Genomic DNA, 19,644 nt, shown 5'->3' with positions numbered 1-19,644 from the left:
TATCCCTTTGAATTAATCCTTTTGTATTTTGGGGGTAAATACCCAGTAGTGAGATTACTGGATCATAGGGTTGTTCTATTTTTAATTTTTTGAGGAATTTCCATACTGTTCCCACAGGGGCTGTACCAGTTTGCATTCCCACCAAGAGTGCACGAGGGCTCCTTTTTCTCCACATCCTCACCAACACTTGTTGTTTGTTGTGTTTTTTATTTTACCCCTTCTGACAAGTGTGAGGTGGTAGCTTACTGTAGCTTTGATTTGTATTTCCCTGATGATGACTGATGCTGAGCATCTTTTCATGTGTCTGTTGACCATGTGGGTGTCTTCTTTGGAGAAATGTCTGTTTATTTCTTCTGCCCATTTTTTAATTGGATTATTTGGTTTTGGGGTGTTGAGTAATATCAGTTCTTTATATATTTTGGATATTAATCTTTTATCAGATATGTCATTTGCAGATATCTTCTCCCATTCAGTAGGTCGTCTTTTAGTTTTGTTGATTGTTTCCTTCACTGTGCAAAAGCTTTTTATTTTGCTGGAATCCTAATAGATTATTTTTGCTTTTATCCTCCTTGCCTCAAGAGACATATCTAGAAAAATGTTGCTATGGGCAATGTCAGGGACATTATTGCCTCAGCTCTCTTCTAGGATTTTTATGGTCTCAGGTCTCACATTTAAGTCTTTAATCCATTTTGAATTTATTTTTGTGTATGGTGTAAGAAAGTGGTCCAATTTCATTCGTTTGAATGTAGCTGACCAGTTTTTCCAACACTGTTTCTTGAAGAGACTGTCTTTTTCCCATTGGTTATTCTTTCCCGCTTTGTCAAAGATTAATTGACCATATAATTGTGGGTTTATTTCTGAGTTTTCTATTCTGTTGTATTGATCTATATGTGTTTATTTTTGTGCCAGTACATATGGTTTTGGTTACTACAGCTTTGTAATATAACTTGAAGTCAAAAATTGTGGTACCTCCAAGCTTTGCTTTGCTTTTCAAGATTGCTTTGGCTATTTGAGGTCTTTTGTGGTTCCATACAGATTTTAGGATTGTTTGTTCTAGTTCTGTGAAAAATGCTGTTGGTATCTTGATAGGGGTTGCATTAAATCTGTAGAATGGTTTGGGTAGTATAGACATTTTGACAATATTTTTCTCCCAATCCATGAGCATGGAATGTCTTTCCATTTCTTTGTGTCATCAGAAGACAAGTTGTTTTTTTTTTATTATATTATGTTAGTCAGCATACAGTACATCCCCGGATTCCGATGCAAAGTTCGATGCTTCAGAAGACAAGTTCTTAAGTAATGAGAGGAAATGGGATCCAATGCACAATATCAAGTAGAGACAGTTCATCTGTTGTATAAGAGGGAAAGAAGATTATATGAGTCACACATAGGTCAGGAGATAGGTTTGGTGATAAACAGATAATAAGTTCCAAATCCTTTTTTTTTCCTCAGCCAGTTAAGATGTCTGTCATTAGCTGACAGTGTGGACAGGGGTCGAGATAAAGAAGACTTAGGATATTAGAGAAAGTGGAAGCGCAAATACACTAGGTCCGGAGAATCCAAGACTTTAATAAAAAGTGTTGATCAGAACAGAGCCCCCACAGAGACTTACTGGATGCTACTGGAGATCTACTTGTAAGATCTGAAAGCCACTCCCTCCAGAAACTTCTGGCAGGATGTCACTGATTTATCTTCTGTGTGTGTAGTCATTTAACCAGTTGCAATCTATCATCTTCCAACCAACTCCTGTTGGTTGGAAATCTATCTATTCAACCAACTTCTATTTTTCTACCTTGACCCTGACAACTTATGAGAAACCCAGGTAATAAATACCTTTTCTGGGGGCACCTGGGTGGCTCAGTTGGTTAAGTGTCTGCCTTCGGCTCAGGTCATGATCCCAGGGTCCTGGGATCGAACCCCGCATCGGCGGGCTCTCTGCTCAGCAGGGTGTCTGCTTCTCTCTCCCTCTGCCTGACTCTCTACCTACTTGTGCTCTCTCTCTCTCTCCGTCAAATAAATGAATAAATAAATAAAATCTTTAAAAGTAAATAAATAAATAAATACCTTTGAGTTGTCTGCCAAGCCAAACCCCCTTCTCTGAACTCTCCCCACTACCAAGGGTGGCCCCTTTGCAGCCAAATTTACGTTACATGGCCCCACCTCTATTGCCAGGGCGGACACATGACCCAACCTGATCAATTGGATTTTCTCTCCTGGGAATGGAAATTGTAATATTGGGTTTCTCAGAGGTTGGCCAGAGGGCTGGAGCTAGGGGAAAATTTGGTTACAGGACGGAGCAGCCTTTTTGCACCATGTAGATCAGAGAAGATGAGAACATGGTCTTGAGTGTGAAGGGAGAGACAGAGAATGAAGCAAATGTGTAGAAAGAACCAGGGACATGGTCTTGACAAGATGAAAATGGTATCTGCCTTGGTCCTTGATAAAGCAGTTACCGACTTCTATCCTCAGCTGAACTTCCTCCCTTGGGTTATATACAATTCTCTTAGTTCCCCTGGATTCACATTTTACGTGAGCAAATCTGAGATTTCTGTCACTGTGTAATCTAAACAATCATGATCAAGAGCAAAGATATATCAAATGTTTGCTGAAATCAGGATATACTGTGTCTAAATCATTTTACTAATCTAGTGTAAAAACCAGTTCTGGCGGAAGAAAAAAAAAGTGCCATGAGGCTGGATGATTATTTACTGACTCCATGCAGATTCTTGGGAGACTTGGAAACAGAAAAGCAGTAGTCACTATATAAAATCCAGCTATATTTTTTAAAATCATTACGAAGACTTATTCAACTTGAAAATCAATAAAAATAAAGATGAATTATTCATTAAGACTACATTCTTAATACAACATCTATGAGTATTTTGATATGTTTAATTTATGTCAGTTTTCCCCCTTATGTTGTTTTTAAAAAATGAAATTAGAGTATAATATATAATTGCATTTCCTTTATCATCAGATATTATGCCATAACATTTCCTATGTTGCATAATCGTCATAGCTAAACTTGTAATAGCTGCCTAATAATCTACTGATTCGATATACCTTGAGAATAACATGGCGGTGATTACCTAGTGTCCACCAGTCTGAAATTCCAAAAAGAAATTCCTAACTTAGTGAATATAGGTGTTTGTATCACGTGAGAAGTTCTTTTTTGTAGGGTTGCAAATAGTTAATCAGACTTTACCATTTCCTGAAACCCTCAAGATTAATGTTTACCTTTTTCTTGGACCTCTTCTCAGTCAGTCACCCTCTGATTAATAATTCAGCCTCTTACTTACCAAGGATAGTTATATGAGGAAGGTGCTGTTTTTTGTGGCAGTTATAAATGTTCAGACCACTGGAAAGGAAACTTTCCCCTGTTCCTAAAATTTTACACTAATAAATTAATAAATTGGTGTTTGGGGCTTTGCGGCAGCATCGTGTGTGTTCGATTGTCCCAGTGGCATAATCTATACCTAGAACCTGAGAACAGGTTTCGATGGCGGTCATACTTAAATACTACCACACTGTGGGCCCTTTTTGGGAAGCTTGCCAGCCCCCTTCATTTCGGTTTCTGTCTTCTGAGCTTTGCCTCAACAGCTATGGAAGACCTCAAGCCTGAAACCACAAAAATCAGCTATGCAATTGCAGAGTGATCTGCAAGAAGTAGCCAAGAAGAGGAGAGAGTGATGTCGTCTAGATTCATATACCATCTCGTTTTGATAACTTGAAGACTTTGGATTTCGGTTTTGTTATTCAGTGTTAATTTAGGGGCTTTCCATCATATACAGATTTATCATTATCTGGATTTTCACCCCTGTCCTTCAATATTTCACTTCCAGCCCTCTGGATCAGTTTGGCATATTTCTGGGGAAATGTGTGTTCCTCCAGTCCTTAGGGATATGCTCTACCCCTAGCCAAATACCAATTTGCATTATCCAAAGATATGATGAGTTCTGTGCACCTGAGCATCTGCATACCATATCATTCTTCTGCCTTCCCATCGACAACCTTGTATTGAAAACTCTGGTGAGAATGCTGTTTGTATTCCAAAGTACTTCATCTTTTGGCCTAGCACTTCAAAACATGCATCCTAGGTCTCTTCTGCAAGCGATGGAGGATCTCCACAAATCAGTAAAAGCAGACAGTGACTGTCAAGTGTGGTGAGACTGTAGACCATATATCATTTTTCGGCAAGATACTCCAGGAAGACAGCCTCCACGTGGGCCATAGAAGGAACCAAGGTTGCCTCTGCCCTTTTAGGAAGTTGCCAAACACCATTCAGCTAACAAACAGTTCATTGTGGGCTCTTATGTGGCAAGCAGCCTGACAGGCCTAGCACAGAGACATCTCACAGTTTAACAATCTCTCAGGGTCTAGTAACCCTATCTTTACTCTCTCTACCCCTTGTAAAGTTTCATTATTTCACTTTGTCCTATATTCTTATTTTTACCTTAAAGTAATATCAAAGTACACAAATAATATATAGATGCAGTTTTACTAAACATCTGGACAAACAGAAATTTATAGAGTAAAGTGAAAAGTCCTCAGAGCACCTGGCTGGCTCAGTCAGTAGAGCATACAACTCTTTTTTTTTTTTTTTTAAAGATTTTATTTATTTATTCGACAGAGATAGAGACAGCCAGCAAGAGAGGGAACACAAGCAGGGGGAGTGGGAAAGGAAGAAGCAGGCTTATAGCGGAAGAGCCTGATGTGGGGCTCGATCCACTAACGCCGGGTTCACGCCCTGAGCCGAAGGCAGACGCTCAACCGCTGTGCCACCCAGGCGCCCCAGAGCATACAACTCTTAATCTCTCAGGGTCTTGAGTTGGAGTCCCATGTTGGGAGTGGAGACTACTTAAAAAAAAAAAAAAAAAAAGACATTCTCTCTTCCTTAACCCACTCCCACTCTCCAAAAATAGAAGCATAAACTATTTCTTTAAATTTTATTTAGTTATTTGATGGGGTGCCTGGGTGGCTCGATCATTAAGTGTCTGCCTTCAGCTCAGGTCATGATCCCAGGGTCCTGGGATCAAGCCCAGCATCGGGCTTCCCGCTCAGCAGGGAGCCTGCTTCTTCCTTTCCCACTCCCCCTGCTTGTGTTAACCTCTCTCACTGTGTCTCTCTCTGTCAAATAAATAAAATCTTTTAAAAAAATAAATTTTATTTAGTTATTTGAGCAGGAGAGAGAGAGCGCACACACCGGTTGGAGGGGTGGGGGACGTGGACAGAGGGAGGAGCAGACTCCCCACTAAGCAGGGAGCCTGACGCCTGGCTTGATCCCAGGACCCTGAGATCATGATCTAAGCTGAAGTCACCTGCTTAAACTACTGAGTCACCCAGGCGCCCCAGAAACATAAACTTTAGAATGATACCACCATTCTTGTATTCTACCATTAAGAATAAAGTAGATGTGGTGTATATATACAATGAAATATTACTCAGCCATTAAAAGAATGAGATCTTGCTATTTGTGGTAACATGGATTGACCTAGAGGGTATTATGCTAAGTGAAATAAGTTGGACAGAGAAAGACAAATACCATATGAGTTCACTTATATGTGGATTCTAAAAAACAAAACAAATGAACAAACAAAAAGCACTGCCCACGGGTTCTGTCCCTGTGCTTTAGTAAGACCACCTTTTTTGGGGCGCCTGGGTCGCTCAGTCGGTTAAGCGTCTGCCTTCAGCTCAGGTCATCATCCCAGGGTCCTGGGATCGGGTCCCACTTAGGGTTCCCTGCTCATCAGGGAGTCTGCTTCTCCCTCTCCCTTCACCCCTCGCCCCTGCTCATGCTCTCTCTCTCTCTCTCAAGTAAATAAATAAAGTCTTTAAAAAAAAAAAAGCAGAAACAGCCAATAAATACAGAGAACAAACTGATGGTTGCTGGGGAGGAAGGGGGTGGGGGAATGGGCGAAATCGGTGAAGAGGAGTGGGGGGGATACAGGCTTCTGGTCGTGGAATGAGTAAGTCATGGGGATGAAAGCATCGGGAATATAGTCAATAGTATTGTAATAGTGTTGTATGGTGACAGTTGGCAGCTATACTTGCGAGCGTAGTAGAGTGTATAGACTAGTCCAATCACTATGTTGTGCACTTGAAATTAATGTTTTAACACTGTGTGTCAACTATAATTTAAAAAAAAAGAGAATATCATCCATGTAACAATTTGTAGTAAAGAAATTGGAGCAAGATGACATCATAAGAAGTTCCTGAACTCCCTTCCCTTTGCGGGTGCACCAAATCTACAGCTACATATGAAATAATTGCCTCTGAAAGGGACCTGAAAACTAGCTAAATAGCTTCTTTACAGCAAACAGTAAAAAGGCCACATTGAGAAGGGTAGGAGAGGCAAGGATGTGGTTTTGACAAAATCCCCACCTCCACAATCAGGACAGACCTCACAAACCTGGAGCTTTTCCCTGAGAAGCAAGGGGTTTATGTCCCACATCAGGCACCCCACCCCTTGAGACTTGCAACAGAGAGACAAATCCCCCAAAATGTCTGGCTTTGAAAATCAATGCAGTTTATGTCCAGAAGGCTCAAAAGACTATAGGGAACTGAGATACTTCTCTTAAAGGGCTTGTGCACAAACTCACCTGCCCCAAGGACAAGCCCAAAGGCTGCAGTTTGAAAAGCACTTGGACTATACATGCAGGAGATTCATTTGTTAACCTTGAAGCATCTGCCAGAGGAGCAGAGTTCTGTTGGGGCTCTCTCTGGGGCCTTACATGCTGGTAGGCACCATTTTTGTGCTCGCCTTATCTTGATAATGCTTGGGGTCATGCCCCAGCCATGTGTTCTCCCAGGTCCCTGTGAAAACTGGCAAGCACATGCAGTCCTTGGCTCTGGAGGCTTTGGTGGGGGTGGGGGGCGCATGCATTCCTGGATCCCATGGGACTATAGAAATCAAAGAGACAATTCTTGGGGTGCCCGGGTGGTGCAGTCGGTTAAGTGTCTGACTCTTGGTTTCAGCTCAGGTCATGATCTCAAAGGGTGGTGAGATCCCGCCCTGTATCAGGCTCCACGTCAGCACGGAGTCTACTTCAGATTCTCTCTCCCTCTGCCCCTTCTCTCAATCTCTCTCTCTCTAAAAGAAAGAGGAAAGAAAGAAGAAAGAAAGAAAGAAAGAGAAAAAGAAAGAAAGAAAGAAAAGAAAGAAAGAAAGAGAAAAAGAAAGAAAGAAAGAAAAAGAAAGAGGCAATTCTTGACAGGATGCTACCCCTTGGGCACTACATATAGCAGACTGAAACGCATCCCCAGTCTTTCTGTTAAAAAGCCCTATTTACAGGGTGCCTGGCTTGCTCATTGGTGGAGCAAGTGACTCTTGAGCTCAGAGTTGTGACTTCAAGCGCCACACTGGATGTAGAAATTACTTAAAAAAAAAGTCTTTTTTTTTTTTTAAGTCTTATCTACTTTATTAGAGCTTTACCTTGGAGGGAAGAATTCAGTTTTGCCACATATCTAGATGCTAGGGAGGGGCTCTCAGGAAAGATAGGCCAGGGGATTCCATACATGTGCTCTCCCTCAGCCCTGCTATAATTTGCTGGTACCTCCCAGAAAGGAACTTAAAAACTTGTCCGAAGCCCCAGTCCTTGCAACTGTCATCTCCAGAGCCCTGGTCTGGAGGCCGGCAGGGTTTATGATTGTGGTCCCGTAGGACTGTACAGGTTTGCATGGTTTAAACCTGCTGCCTAAGGCTCTGGTTTCCAATCAACTTGAAACTAGATACTGACTGAAATCCCTTCTTTTAGAATACCCTCAACAACTGGGACCTATCAAGAATAAATCAGGCTCTAGAGACAACCAAGAGGGGCGCCTGGGTGGCTCAGTTGTTAAGCATCTGCTTTCGGCTCAGGGCTTCATCCCAGAGTCCTGGGATCGAGCCCTGCATCAGGCTCCCTGCCCCGCTATGAGCCTGCTTCCTCTCCCACTCTGCCTGCCTGTGTTCCCTCTCGCTGGCTGTCTCTCTGTCAAATAAATAAATAAAATCTTTGAAAAAAAAAAAAAGAGAGACAACCAAGAGCTAGGATGATGAACAATAAGGTTCATCTGCTCTTCAAGGCCCTCCTTCAAGACTGGGGGCAGTAGCTGTTTTGCCTAATACGTTGAAACAAACACAGTGTGGGGGCACCTGGGTGGCTCAGTTGGTTGAGTATCCAACTCTTGATTTCGCCTCAGGTCATTGTCTCAGGGTTGTGGTCTCAGGGTCACAGGCTCGAACCCTACATTGGGCTCCACACTCAGCACACAGAGTCTGCTTGTCCCTCTCCCTCTTCTCCTTTCCCTGCTCAAGCTCACTCTCTCTCTTTCTCTCTCTCGCGTATAGTTAAATAAAGAACATCTTTTAAAAAAACAACAACATGGTAAAACAAAATAAGGAAACAAAGGAATATGTTCCAAACAAAAGAACAAGATGAAATCTCAGAAAAAAACCTTCTTGAAATGGAGACAAGAAATTTACCTGATAGAGACGCCTGGGGGGCTCAGTCAGTTAAGTGTCTGCGTTTGGCTCAGGTCATGATCTCAGGGTCCTGGGATCAGTTCCCATACTGGGTTCCTTGCTCAGCAGGGAGCCTGCTTCTCCCTCTGCCTGCCACTCCCCCTGCTTCTGCTCTCTCTCTCTCTCTTTCTGACATATAAATAAATAAAATCTTTAAAAAATTTACCCTGGTGAAGAGTTCAAAGTAATTGTCATAAAGATGCTACTAAACTCACGAGAAGAATGAATGAAATAGAGATAGCTTCAACAAAGAGATAGAAAATATGATAAAGGACCAAACAGAAGTCATAGAGCTGAAGAATACAATAACTGACCTGGAAAATACACTGGAGGAGTTCTACAGCAGACTAGATGATGCAGAAAGTGATCAGGGCAGTGGAATAGGGCAGTGGAGCTCACCTAAACAGAGCAGGAAAAAAAATTTTTTTTAATATTTTATTTATTTATTTGACACTGAAAGAGAGAACACAAGCAGGGGGAGCAGCAAGCAGAAGGAGAGGGAGATGCAGGCTTCCCACTGAGCAGACGGCCCATGCAGGGCTGGATCCCAGGATGCTGGGATCACAACCTGAGCCAAAGGCAAACACTTAACTGACTGAGCCACTCACACGCCCCCCTAAATTTTTTTTTAAAGTGATGATAGCTTAAGGGACCTATGGGACAACATCAAGCAGAATAACATTCACCTTATGGGATTCCCAGGAGAAGAGAAACAGACATACAGATTCAGGAAGCCCAGAGAATTTCACAGAAGATGAACCCAAAAAGATCCACACCCAGACACATTATAATGAAAATGTCAAAAGTTAAAGAGAAATGGAGCACCTGGGTGGCTCAGTGGGTTAAACATCTGCCTTCAGCTCAAGTAATGATCCCAGGGTCCTGGGATCGAGTCCCACATCAGGCTCCCTGCTCATCAGGAAGCCTGCTTCTCCCTCTCCCTCTGCCGATCCCTCTGCTTGTGCTCTCTCTCTCTCTTTGTCAAATATATAAATGAAATCTTTAAAAAAAAGTTAAAGAGAAAATCATAAAAGTGGGAAGAGAAAAATAAATTGTTACATATAAGAGAACCCCTATAAATCTATCAGCAGTTTTTTCAGCAGGAACTTTGCAGGTCAGAAGAGAGTGGCACAACATATTCAAAGTTCTGAAAGGGAAAAAGAAAATGTCCAACCAAGAATACTTTCCTGGCAAGGTAATCTTTCAGAATGGAAGGAGCAATAAAAAGTTTTCCAGACAAGCAATAGCTAAAGGTGTCCATCACCAAGCCAGCCTTACAAGAAATGTTTAAGGTACTTCTTTAAGCTGAAATAGAAGGGCATTAATTAGTAACAAGAAAACTTAGGAAAGTATAAATCTCACTGTAAAAGTAGATATATAGTAAAGATAGTGGATTAATCACTTATAAAGCTAGTATGGAGGTTAAAAAAAGTAGTAAAAATAACTATAACTACAATAATCCACTAAGGAATACACAAAATAAAAAGATGTAAAATGTGACATCAGAAACATAAAATGGGGAGAGTGGTAGTAAAAGTGCAGAGTTTTAAAGTGCATTCAAACTTAAGCTGCTATCAATTTAAGATAGACCTACATATATAAGCTGTTATATGTGAGCCTCATGGTAACCATAAAGCAAAAACATATAGTAGACACACACAAGACAATAAGAAAGGAGTGTAAGCACCACACTAAAGAAACCCATCAAAACACATGGGAAGAGAGCAAGAAAAGAAAGAAAGAAAGAAAGAAAGAAAGAAAGAAAGAAAGAAAGACAAAGAAACAAAGAAAGAAAGAAAAAGAAGGAAGGAAGGAAGGAAAGAAGGAAAGAAGGAAAGAAAGAAAGAAAGAAAGAAAGAAAAAGAAAGAAAGAAAGAAAGAAAGAAAGAAAGAAAGAAAGAAAAGAAAGAAACTAACTACAAGTGAGCCAGAAAACAATGAACAAAATGGTAATAAGCACTTAACTATCAATAATTACTTCAAATGTTAAATGGTCTAAATTCCCAATCAAAAAATGTAGAGTGCCTGAATGGATAAAAAACAAGAACAACCTATATGCTGCCTACCAGAGACTCACTTCAGGTGTAAGGACACACACAGACTGAAAGTGAAGAGATGGAAAAAGATGTTCCATCCTACCAGAGACTCACTTCAGGTGTAAGGACACACACACACTGAAAGTGAAGAGATGGAAAAAGATGTTCCATACAAATGGAAACCAAAAGAAAGTTGGGGGACTTATATCAAACAAAATGTACTTTAAAATAAAGACTGTAATAAAAGACAAAGATGGGCATTGCATAATGATAAGGGGGCCAATCCAACAAGAGGATATAACATTTGTAAATATGCAGCCAACGTAGTGGTACCTAAATATATAAGGCAAGTATGAGCAGACCAAAAGGAAGGAATTATCAGCAATAAATAGTAGCAGGGGACTTCAATACTGCACTTACATCAGTAGATATATCATCCAAACAGAAAAATCAACAAGGAAGTACAAGCCTTAAAAGACACATTAAACTTGGGGCACCTGGGTGGCTTAATCGGTTAAGCGTTCAACTCTTTGATTTTGGCTTTAGTCGTGATTTCAGGGTGGTGGGATCGGGCCCCAGGTCAGGCTCTGCACTCAGCAGGGAGTCTGCTTGAGATTCCCTCTCCCTCTACCCCTACCCACACTCACATGCGCACTCTTTCTATCAGATAAATACATAAATCTTAAAAAAAAAGACACCTTAAACCAGACAGACTTAATAGATATATACAGAACATTCCAACCAAAAGCAGTTGTATACCCATTCTTCTCAAATGCACATGAAACATTCTTCAGGATAGATAATATGTTAACTCACAAAACAAATCTCAATGAATTTAAGAAGTTTGAAATCATATCAAACATCTTTTCCAACCACAGTGGTATGAACTAGAAATTCATTACAAGAGAAAAACTGGAAAAATCACAAATAAGTGGAGATTAAAGAACATGCTGCTGAACGACCAATGGGTCAATGAAGACATCGAAGGAGAAATCAAAACTATTTGAAACAAATGAAAATGCAAACACAACAAATACAAAGCCTCATAAGAAACTACTATGAATAATTATACTAGATTATTCATCTTACATCCTACACAAAAATTAACTCAAATTGGATTAAAGGCATGAATATAAGACCTAAAACCATAAAACTTACAGAAAAAAAAGAAACATAGACAGTAAACTCCTTGACATTGGTCTTGGCAACAATTTTTGGATCTCACACCAAAATCAAAGGCAACAAAGAAAAAATAAACAAGTGGAACTACATCAAACTTAAAAGCTTCTGCACAGCAAAGGAAACCATTAACAAAATGAAAAGGTGGCTTACTGAATGGGAGAAAATATTTGCAAATCATGTATCCGATAAGAGGTTAATATACAAAATACAGAAGTCATACAGTTCAATAGCAAAAAACCCTAGCAATCCCATTTAAAAATGTGCAGAGGATCTGAATAGACATTTTGCCAAAGAAGACACATAGAAGGCCAATACGTATATGAAAAGACACTCAGCGTCACTTGAAAAAAAAAAGAAAAGGAAAAAACGGGGTGCCTGCTTGGCTCAGTATGTAGAGCACCGAGACTCTAGATTGTGAATTTAAGCCCCACACTGGGTGTGGAGCCTACTTTAAAAAAAGGAGAAAAGGAAAGGAGAAGAAAGGAGAGGAGGGGAGGGGAGTGAAGTGGAGGGGAGGGGAGTGGACTGGAGTGGAGGAGAAGAGAGGGGAGGGGAGGGGGAGGAGAGGAGAGGAGAGGAGAGGAGAGGAGAGGAGAGGAAAGGAAAGATGCTCAGCATCACTAATCATCAGAGAAATGCAAATCAAAATCACAATAAGATATCACCTCACACCTGTTAGGATGACTATTATCAAAAAGACAAGAGAGACATCCAGCTGGCTCAGTCGGTAGAGCATGCGACTCTTGATCTCTGGGTCATGAGTTCAAGCCCCATGTTAGGTATACAGATTGCTTTAAAAACAAAGAAACAAACAAATAAACAAAATTTAAGAAACGTGGGGCGCTTGGGTGGCTCAGGTCATGATCCCAGAGTCCTGAGAGTGAGCCCTGCATTGGGTTCTCTGCTCATTGTGGAGTCTGCTTCTCCTTCTCTCTGCCCTTCCCCCCACTTGTGCTCTCTCTCGATTAAATAAATAAATAAAATCTTTAAAAAAAAAAATTAAAAGGGGCTCCAGGTGGCTCAGTCAATTAAGTGTCTGACTTTGGTTCAGTTCATGATCTCAGGGTCCTGGGATCAAGCCCCATGTCTTGCTCGCCAATCAGCGGGGAGTCAGCTTCTCCCTCTGCCTCTCCCCTTACCTGTGTGCTCTCTCTCTCTCTCAAATAAATAAATAAAATCTTTAAAAAAATTTTTTTTAATTAAAAAAATTGTCCCTCAAGGGGTGCTGGGTGGCTCAGTCTGTTACTCATCTGCCTTCGTCTCAGGTCATAATTCCAGGGTCCTGGCATTGAACGCTGCATTGGGCTCTGTGCTCCCTGCTCAGTGGGGAGCCTGCCTCTCCCTCTCCCCCTCCTGCCCGCTTGTGCTCTCTCTCCCTCTCTGTCAAATAAATAAATAAAATCTTTTTTTAAAAAGTCCTTCAAAAAAAATAATAAAATTTAAGAAATATTGTTAGTGAAGCACTAATTAAAAAAAAAAAATTGGGGCACCTGTCTGTCTGAGTTAGTGGAACATGCAACTCTTGATCTCTAGGTCGTGAGTTCAAGCCCCAAATTGGGTGTAGAGCTTACTTAAAAATAAAAATGAAAAAAATAAAAAGACAAAAGACAAAAAATAACAAGTGTTGCTGAGAATATAGCAAAAAGGGAAGCCTCATGCGCTGCTGATGAGAATGTAAATGGCTGCAGCTACTATGGAAAACAATATGGAGGTTTGTCAAAAAATTAAAAAACAGGGGCACCTGGGTGGCTCAGCCATTAAGTGTCTGCTTTCGGCTCAGGTCATGATCCCAGGGTTCTGGGATCAAGCCCCACAGTGGGCTCCCTGCTCAGCGGGAAGCCTGTTTCTCCCTCCCACACGCCCCTTGCTTGTGTTCCCTCTCTCGCTGCCTCTCTCTCTCTGTCAAATAAATAAAATCTTAAAAAAATTTTTTAAAAACAGAACTATCACATGCTCCAGCAATTCTACTTCTGAGTATTTATCCAAAGAAAATGAAAGCATGAGTTTGAAATATTCTATGCACCCCTATGTTCATTGCAGCATTATTTAGAATAGGCAAGATTTAGAAACAATCTAAGTGTTCATTAATGGATGCATGGATAAAGAAATTGTGGTACACACACACACACACGCACACAAACAGAAAATGGAGTACTACTCAGCCATAAAAAAGAATGAAATCTTGCAATTTGGGACAACATGGCTAGCCCTTGAGGGTTGTATGCTTAGTGAAGTAAGTCAGACAGAGAAAGAGAAGTAATACATGATCTCATTCATATGTGGAATCTAAAAAACCAGTCAAACAAGCAAGACTCACGGACACAGAGAACAGAACAGTGGTTGCCAAAGGTGAGTGGGACCCAGCTTCAGACACATAAAATTATCATTGGAGAAAGGCTAATAATCTTTCTGCTGCAAGGCAAGGGAAAAGATTAGATTTGGAAAAACCCATTTCAACACACACCTACACATACAGTGGATACAACTGGTTTAAACAGTAACTCGGGCTCTTGGCAGTTTTATCAAGTCAAAGAATGAAACAGCCATATTTACTAATCTCCTAAGAATGGAAATGAAGGATGTTTGAGGAGGGAGGGGATCTTCCATTAAACTAAATGAAATCTCCTGTAAATAGATAAGGTAGACAATCCCCTCAAGAGAGGTTTCTTCCCTCTTTTTTCATTCTAAGGCATCTCCGAAATAGACAATCTTATTCACGTCAAAGTTCTCAGAGCAGCCTCTACAATTCCAGACCACCTTCCGGGGAGTTAGGTCAGCAAGCAGCGCAAATTCATTAGCGGGCAACCCATTAGAAGTTGGCTGACTGTTGGTCAAAAATAAAAATATCACAGTTTTGGGCCCTAACCACAAGGATAAAAGTTGCCCTGCCTACTTTTCAAGAAATCAGCATGACTCTGAAGAGCCCAAGAGGTAATAAAAGTCCAGATACAGCACAAAATCAATGCAGTCAAGGAGGGAGAGAGGCCTCAGGCAGAGGAAACTCAAATGGTCTCAGATGTGCATTTTCTTACTGAATGGAGGCCCGAGCTCATAGCAGGGAGGGTCTTGGTTATCCTTGGTGGTAATTGTTCCAGCCCAAGCAGCCAAAGAGCACCTGGGACAAACCTGTAGTCAACGAAGTGAGGTTTACTCACTTGTTGCAACGAGAGAGACTGCACATGGAGAAACCATGCGGTGTCTCACTAAACAAAGGAAAAGATGAGTTACAGGATTTGGGGGGAAGGGTGACATTTAGGTGACATTTATTTTATTTTATTTTTTAAATAAGAGAGAGTGAGCGAGCGAGAGCACAAGCAAGGGGAGCGGCAGAGGGAAGGGGGAGAAGCAGGAAGCCGCAGAGCAGGGAAACTGATGTCCAATGCGGGGCTCATCCCAGGACCCCGGGATCATGACCTGAGCCCAAGGCAGAGTTTTAACCAGCTGAGCCACCCAGGCTCCCCCATTTAGGTGAAATTTAAATGAAGCAGAGTTTTGATAGGATCAAAGCAAAGCAGGGTCGTGTATGAAGGAGGCAAGGTCAGATCTGGACCGCAAAATTGAACAGGCTCCTGTTTCCTTGGAAACTGCAAAGTTAAAGTAAGTGTGGAATGTTGTCTTCAGAAATCTCTCCTCTGAAGTTTTGCACCTGGACTGGAAATCAAGATTGCTTCTTTGTGCCTTAGATTCTCTAAGAAAGAGTGGGACATTTCATTCTTGATTGTTATTTTCAAACAGCGAAGTTTCTAGTCTATGATGTTAGGAATCGGCCGCCTGGGTGGCTCAGTCGGTTGAGCTCTGCCCTTGGCTTGGGTCGTGATCTCAGGGTCCTGGGATCAGGCCCTGAGTGGGGTTCCCTGCTCAGCGGGGAGCTTGCTTCTCCCTCTCCTTTTCCCCCTTCCCCCTGCTCATGCTTTCTCTCACTCGCTCACTTTCGTGCTCTCTCTCAAATAAATAAATAAATAAAATCTTTAAAAAAAAAAAAAAAGAATTGGGGAGCCTGGGTAGCGCAGTGGTTGGGCATCTGCCTTCTGCTCAGGGCGTGATCCCAGCAGGCTCCTCCACTAAGAGCCTGCTTCTTCCTCTCCCACTCCCCCTGCTTGTGTTCCCTCTCTCGCTGGCTGTCTCTATCTCTGTCAAATAAATAAATAAAATCTTTAAAAAAAAAAAAAAGAATCAATAGCCATTCAACAAAGGGGGCTGTTTTGATGTGTTACTATGGCACCATGTCCTTGGGAGAAACTTTATTCCTTGTTAAATTTGCAGCTGACTTTATCTGTCCTCCTAGACTGACACATAGCCGGGCATATTTTTACTTTGTCAGTTCCAGCCAATTTATTACTTTCTCAAGTTGAACGCCTGCAGAAAAAGTGTTGCTCTTTCTAGCACTGTTCTGGACAGGAAAAAAAAAAAAAAGGATCGAGATGGTATAAATTAATTCTTACTAGTTTGATATACTTACGGGGTATAGACTGGTATACAGATGATCTTGATAAACTTTTCCGAGAAGATCCAAGCTGGGGAAACACCTCTGAACACACACTGCCGGGTTGCCTGGGTAAAAGGGTGCAGGTTTCCACACATTCATGCTTGAGATCCTGGCTGGGGAAGGATGAGGCACTGGACGAATTAGTTGTTCTTGCTGCAGTTTCAGTCAGCTTGCACTGAGCAAGTTACTTTGCACTCTCTAAACTGTGTTTCTCTCATCAGGGTTAGTGTGGGACTTAAAGAGGTTAACAGGTAAATATAGTTAACATTTGTTCCTGTCCCCCAAAATATGTTACTCAAGAGCCTTGAAAAGCAGAAGAAAGTCTGGGGGAGGGGACCATGGAGTCACTGATGTATTCAGTCGATGGAGGAGGAAGAAGTAATTGCAGTTTGCAAAGAGGAGCAGGGGGTCTAAAAAGATAGTCTCTAAGAGCCAGAGATATATGGTATGTTGTATTCCAGCATGATCTTTGTCATATTCTAAGATTTCTAAAGTTAGGCTGCAGCTTTAATCTATATATGCATTTAATATGGTATTTCTTTTCTTTCTTTCCTTTCTTTTCCTTTATTTATTTATTTTTAATTAGTCTCCACACCCAGCGTGGAGCCCAGTACAGGGCTTGAACTCACCACCCTGAGATCAAGACCTGAGCAGAGATCAAGAGTTGGAAGCTTAACTGACTAAGCCACCCAGGCGCTCCAATACAGTATTTCTTATTTCAACATGTTTGGATCTCTTTATGGCTGTTATTTTCTTTTAATTTTATTGCATTGCCATCAGTGACTATGGCTCGATTTCTGTTTTGAATTGTATTGTATTTTGTCTGGTTCCTAAAGTTTCAAAACTAGTATATCTTCCTGATGTTTTATACTTTTATTAATATGAAATATTTCACACTACCTTTTATTGCTTTTTACATTAAATTCCATTTTCCCCATTACCAGAATTGTTAGTATTGTAATGCTGTATATTTTCCCATGTCAATATTTTTCGCCTTCTTGTATCATTTTCTTTTGGGTCTATCTTCTTATAAATTACATACCCAACATTTGTCTTTATTTTACCCAGGCTCTCTTTTATCAGTTGAATTTAATTCATTCATGCTGTGGTTTCTGTTATGTTTGAACTTACTCCAGCCACCTGAATTTGTACCTTAAATTTACCATTTTTTCTTCTATGTAGGTTATCTTTCTTTCCAACTATGTCAGACAAACTCTAAGGTGGCACCACGTTATCCCCTCTTTCTCATATTCACACCTTTGTGTGATTATCTACCCTTGACTGTGAATGGGACTTCTTGGTTGCTTCTAAACAACAGAATTTGGCAAAGTGGTGAGATGTCCCTCCCATGATTACCTTACCTTACGTCTGAGACACTGTTTTGATATTAGACTTACTCACTCCAGAGACTCTTTTGCTGGCTTAATGAATCTGAATGGATCATTTAGACAACTGGATTGGATATTTAATAATTTTCTCTCCCAGTAATTAAGAGGGAGGTCAGAATAATTTTAGGTTAAAAAAAACTTGTGTTGGGGCACCTGGCTGGCCCTGTCAGTGGAGCATGTGTCTCTTGATCTCAGGGTTGTGAGTTTGGGCCTCATGGTGGGTGTGGAGATTACTTAAAAATAATATCTTAAACAAACAAACACACAATTGTGTTGTACCATGTAGTGTTATTTTATTGGTAGGAAACTGGCTAGACTTAAATATACATCAATGGAGTAACAAATGTGTTATGGTACAGCCTTATGATGATTTTCAATTTTTTTTTAAGATTTATTTATCTGAGAGAGAGAGGGGCAGAGGGAGAAGGAGAGAGAGAGTCCCAAGCAGACTCTGAGCCGAGCACGGAGCCAGATGCAGGGGCTCGATCTCACAACGCTGAGACAATGACTTGAACCAAAACCAAGAGTCAGTCCCTTAACCAACTAAGCCACCCAGACATCCCTGAGATGTGATTTTTAAAAATAAAATGTGTATCACTAATTTGACCATACGCACTTTTAGGTAAAATCATTTTTATTTTATGTCATTCACACCAGTAATATTCATTTTGAATTTGATAAAAGAATGATAATTTGTATTTCTTTCTCAGAAAATCCATGAGAAAATTATATACTTTTTGATCGTTCAGGATGCTTCCGTTGTACTGGATGGTCTAATACTTGGTCAGTCTAATTTCTCTACATACATAGGTCAGTTTCTATAGGATGTAACCACCATCCACACTATGGCCAATACAAAGAATAAATAGTGGCATATGAAATTATTCTGAATGTCCAAAATGACACAGTCAAAAATATCCCGCTTCAGTAACAAAATTATAGGGTAAACAATAAAATTTCTTTTGCAACTTAGGAACTAACTAGTTCAGTCATATTAAAATGCAACAAAAGTGAACTAAAAGAGCTTAAGTTAGTGTTACATCTCTCTTAAACTAGGGAAAAAAAAAGTAAAGACCACTGTTGGCACACAAAACAAACTAGAACGAAATAGTACAAAAATATTATAATTAGCCCTGTAGATTATTTAGTCTTTGGAGAGCTCAATAGGTATACAATTATACTACTTTGAGAAATGCACAAGAAAGAATTGCTCCAATCCAAAGGAATAAAAAATATGGTGCAAAGCTATTTTTAGTCTTCTTCATAAAAACAGAATTCCAAAAAACCCAAATTGTAACCATGACCTTCTAAGAATGGTAGAATGTCCACAAGAACATATGCTTTTTATGAACATTTATTTTTTCTTGTCAACATTCATTTACATTTCCCTACATTTGCACTAACTTTTTTTCATTCCTTTTTGTAACTTGGGCCTTTTCTCTGGGATCACTTATTTCTACATTTAGTTTAAGCTTTAAAATTTCCTTTAGTGAAAACTTCCTCATGGTGAAGTGTTAGGTTTTTTTCTTTCAGAAAATATCTTAATTTCATCTTCAATCTTGAAAAATTTTTGGCTGACAGAAAATTCTTAGGCATAGTTATTCTCTTTTGGCATATTGAATATATCATTCTACTGTTGATTGGCTCCCATTTCGTCCACTCAGAAGTCAGCTCTAAGCCTTACTGTTGCTCCTTTGGAAACAGTACTTCTCTCTCCAGTTGCTTGGTATTTTCCTCTCTTATTTGTTATTTTTCATATTTTTAAAGGGAAATTTCAAAACATACACTAGACTAGAAATAATCATGAAATGGGCGCAAGTATCCATCAGCCACTTAAAAAAATTATCAGCGTTATTCCTATCTTGCTTTTTCTATATTTTTTATGCTGTAAATACCATATACCATATCATTTTAGCATAAATATTTTTCGTATGTATCTCTAACAGGTAAGAACTTTCTTTAAAAGATAACTACATACTATTATGATATACATATTTTAAGTTTCCTTAATGTGTTTTTGTGTGTGTGTGTGTTTTGTATTTTTGTTTT

At 40.2% G+C, this 19,644-nt stretch overlaps 1 long non-coding RNA gene across 1 annotated transcript; it reads right to left on the bottom strand.

The window, feature by feature from the left end:
- Positions 1–1,232: 1,232 nt before the first annotated feature.
- Positions 1,233–16,418, bottom strand: LOC117804415. Its single transcript, XR_004628830.1, has 3 exons — positions 16,181–16,418; positions 8,818–8,902; positions 1,233–1,348 (listed from the first exon to the last, which is right to left on the bottom strand). It is a non-coding gene; the product is annotated as an uncharacterized LOC117804415 (long non-coding RNA).
- Positions 16,419–19,644: the final 3,226 nt, after the last annotated feature.

Source organism: Ailuropoda melanoleuca, chromosome 11 (assembly GCF_002007445.2).
Source record: "Ailuropoda melanoleuca isolate Jingjing chromosome 11, ASM200744v2, whole genome shotgun sequence".
Classification (NCBI taxonomy): domain Eukaryota; kingdom Metazoa; phylum Chordata; class Mammalia; order Carnivora; family Ursidae; genus Ailuropoda; species Ailuropoda melanoleuca.
Note: the sequence above shows the minus strand (reverse complement) of the source record. Positions and strands in the feature narration are given on the sequence as shown.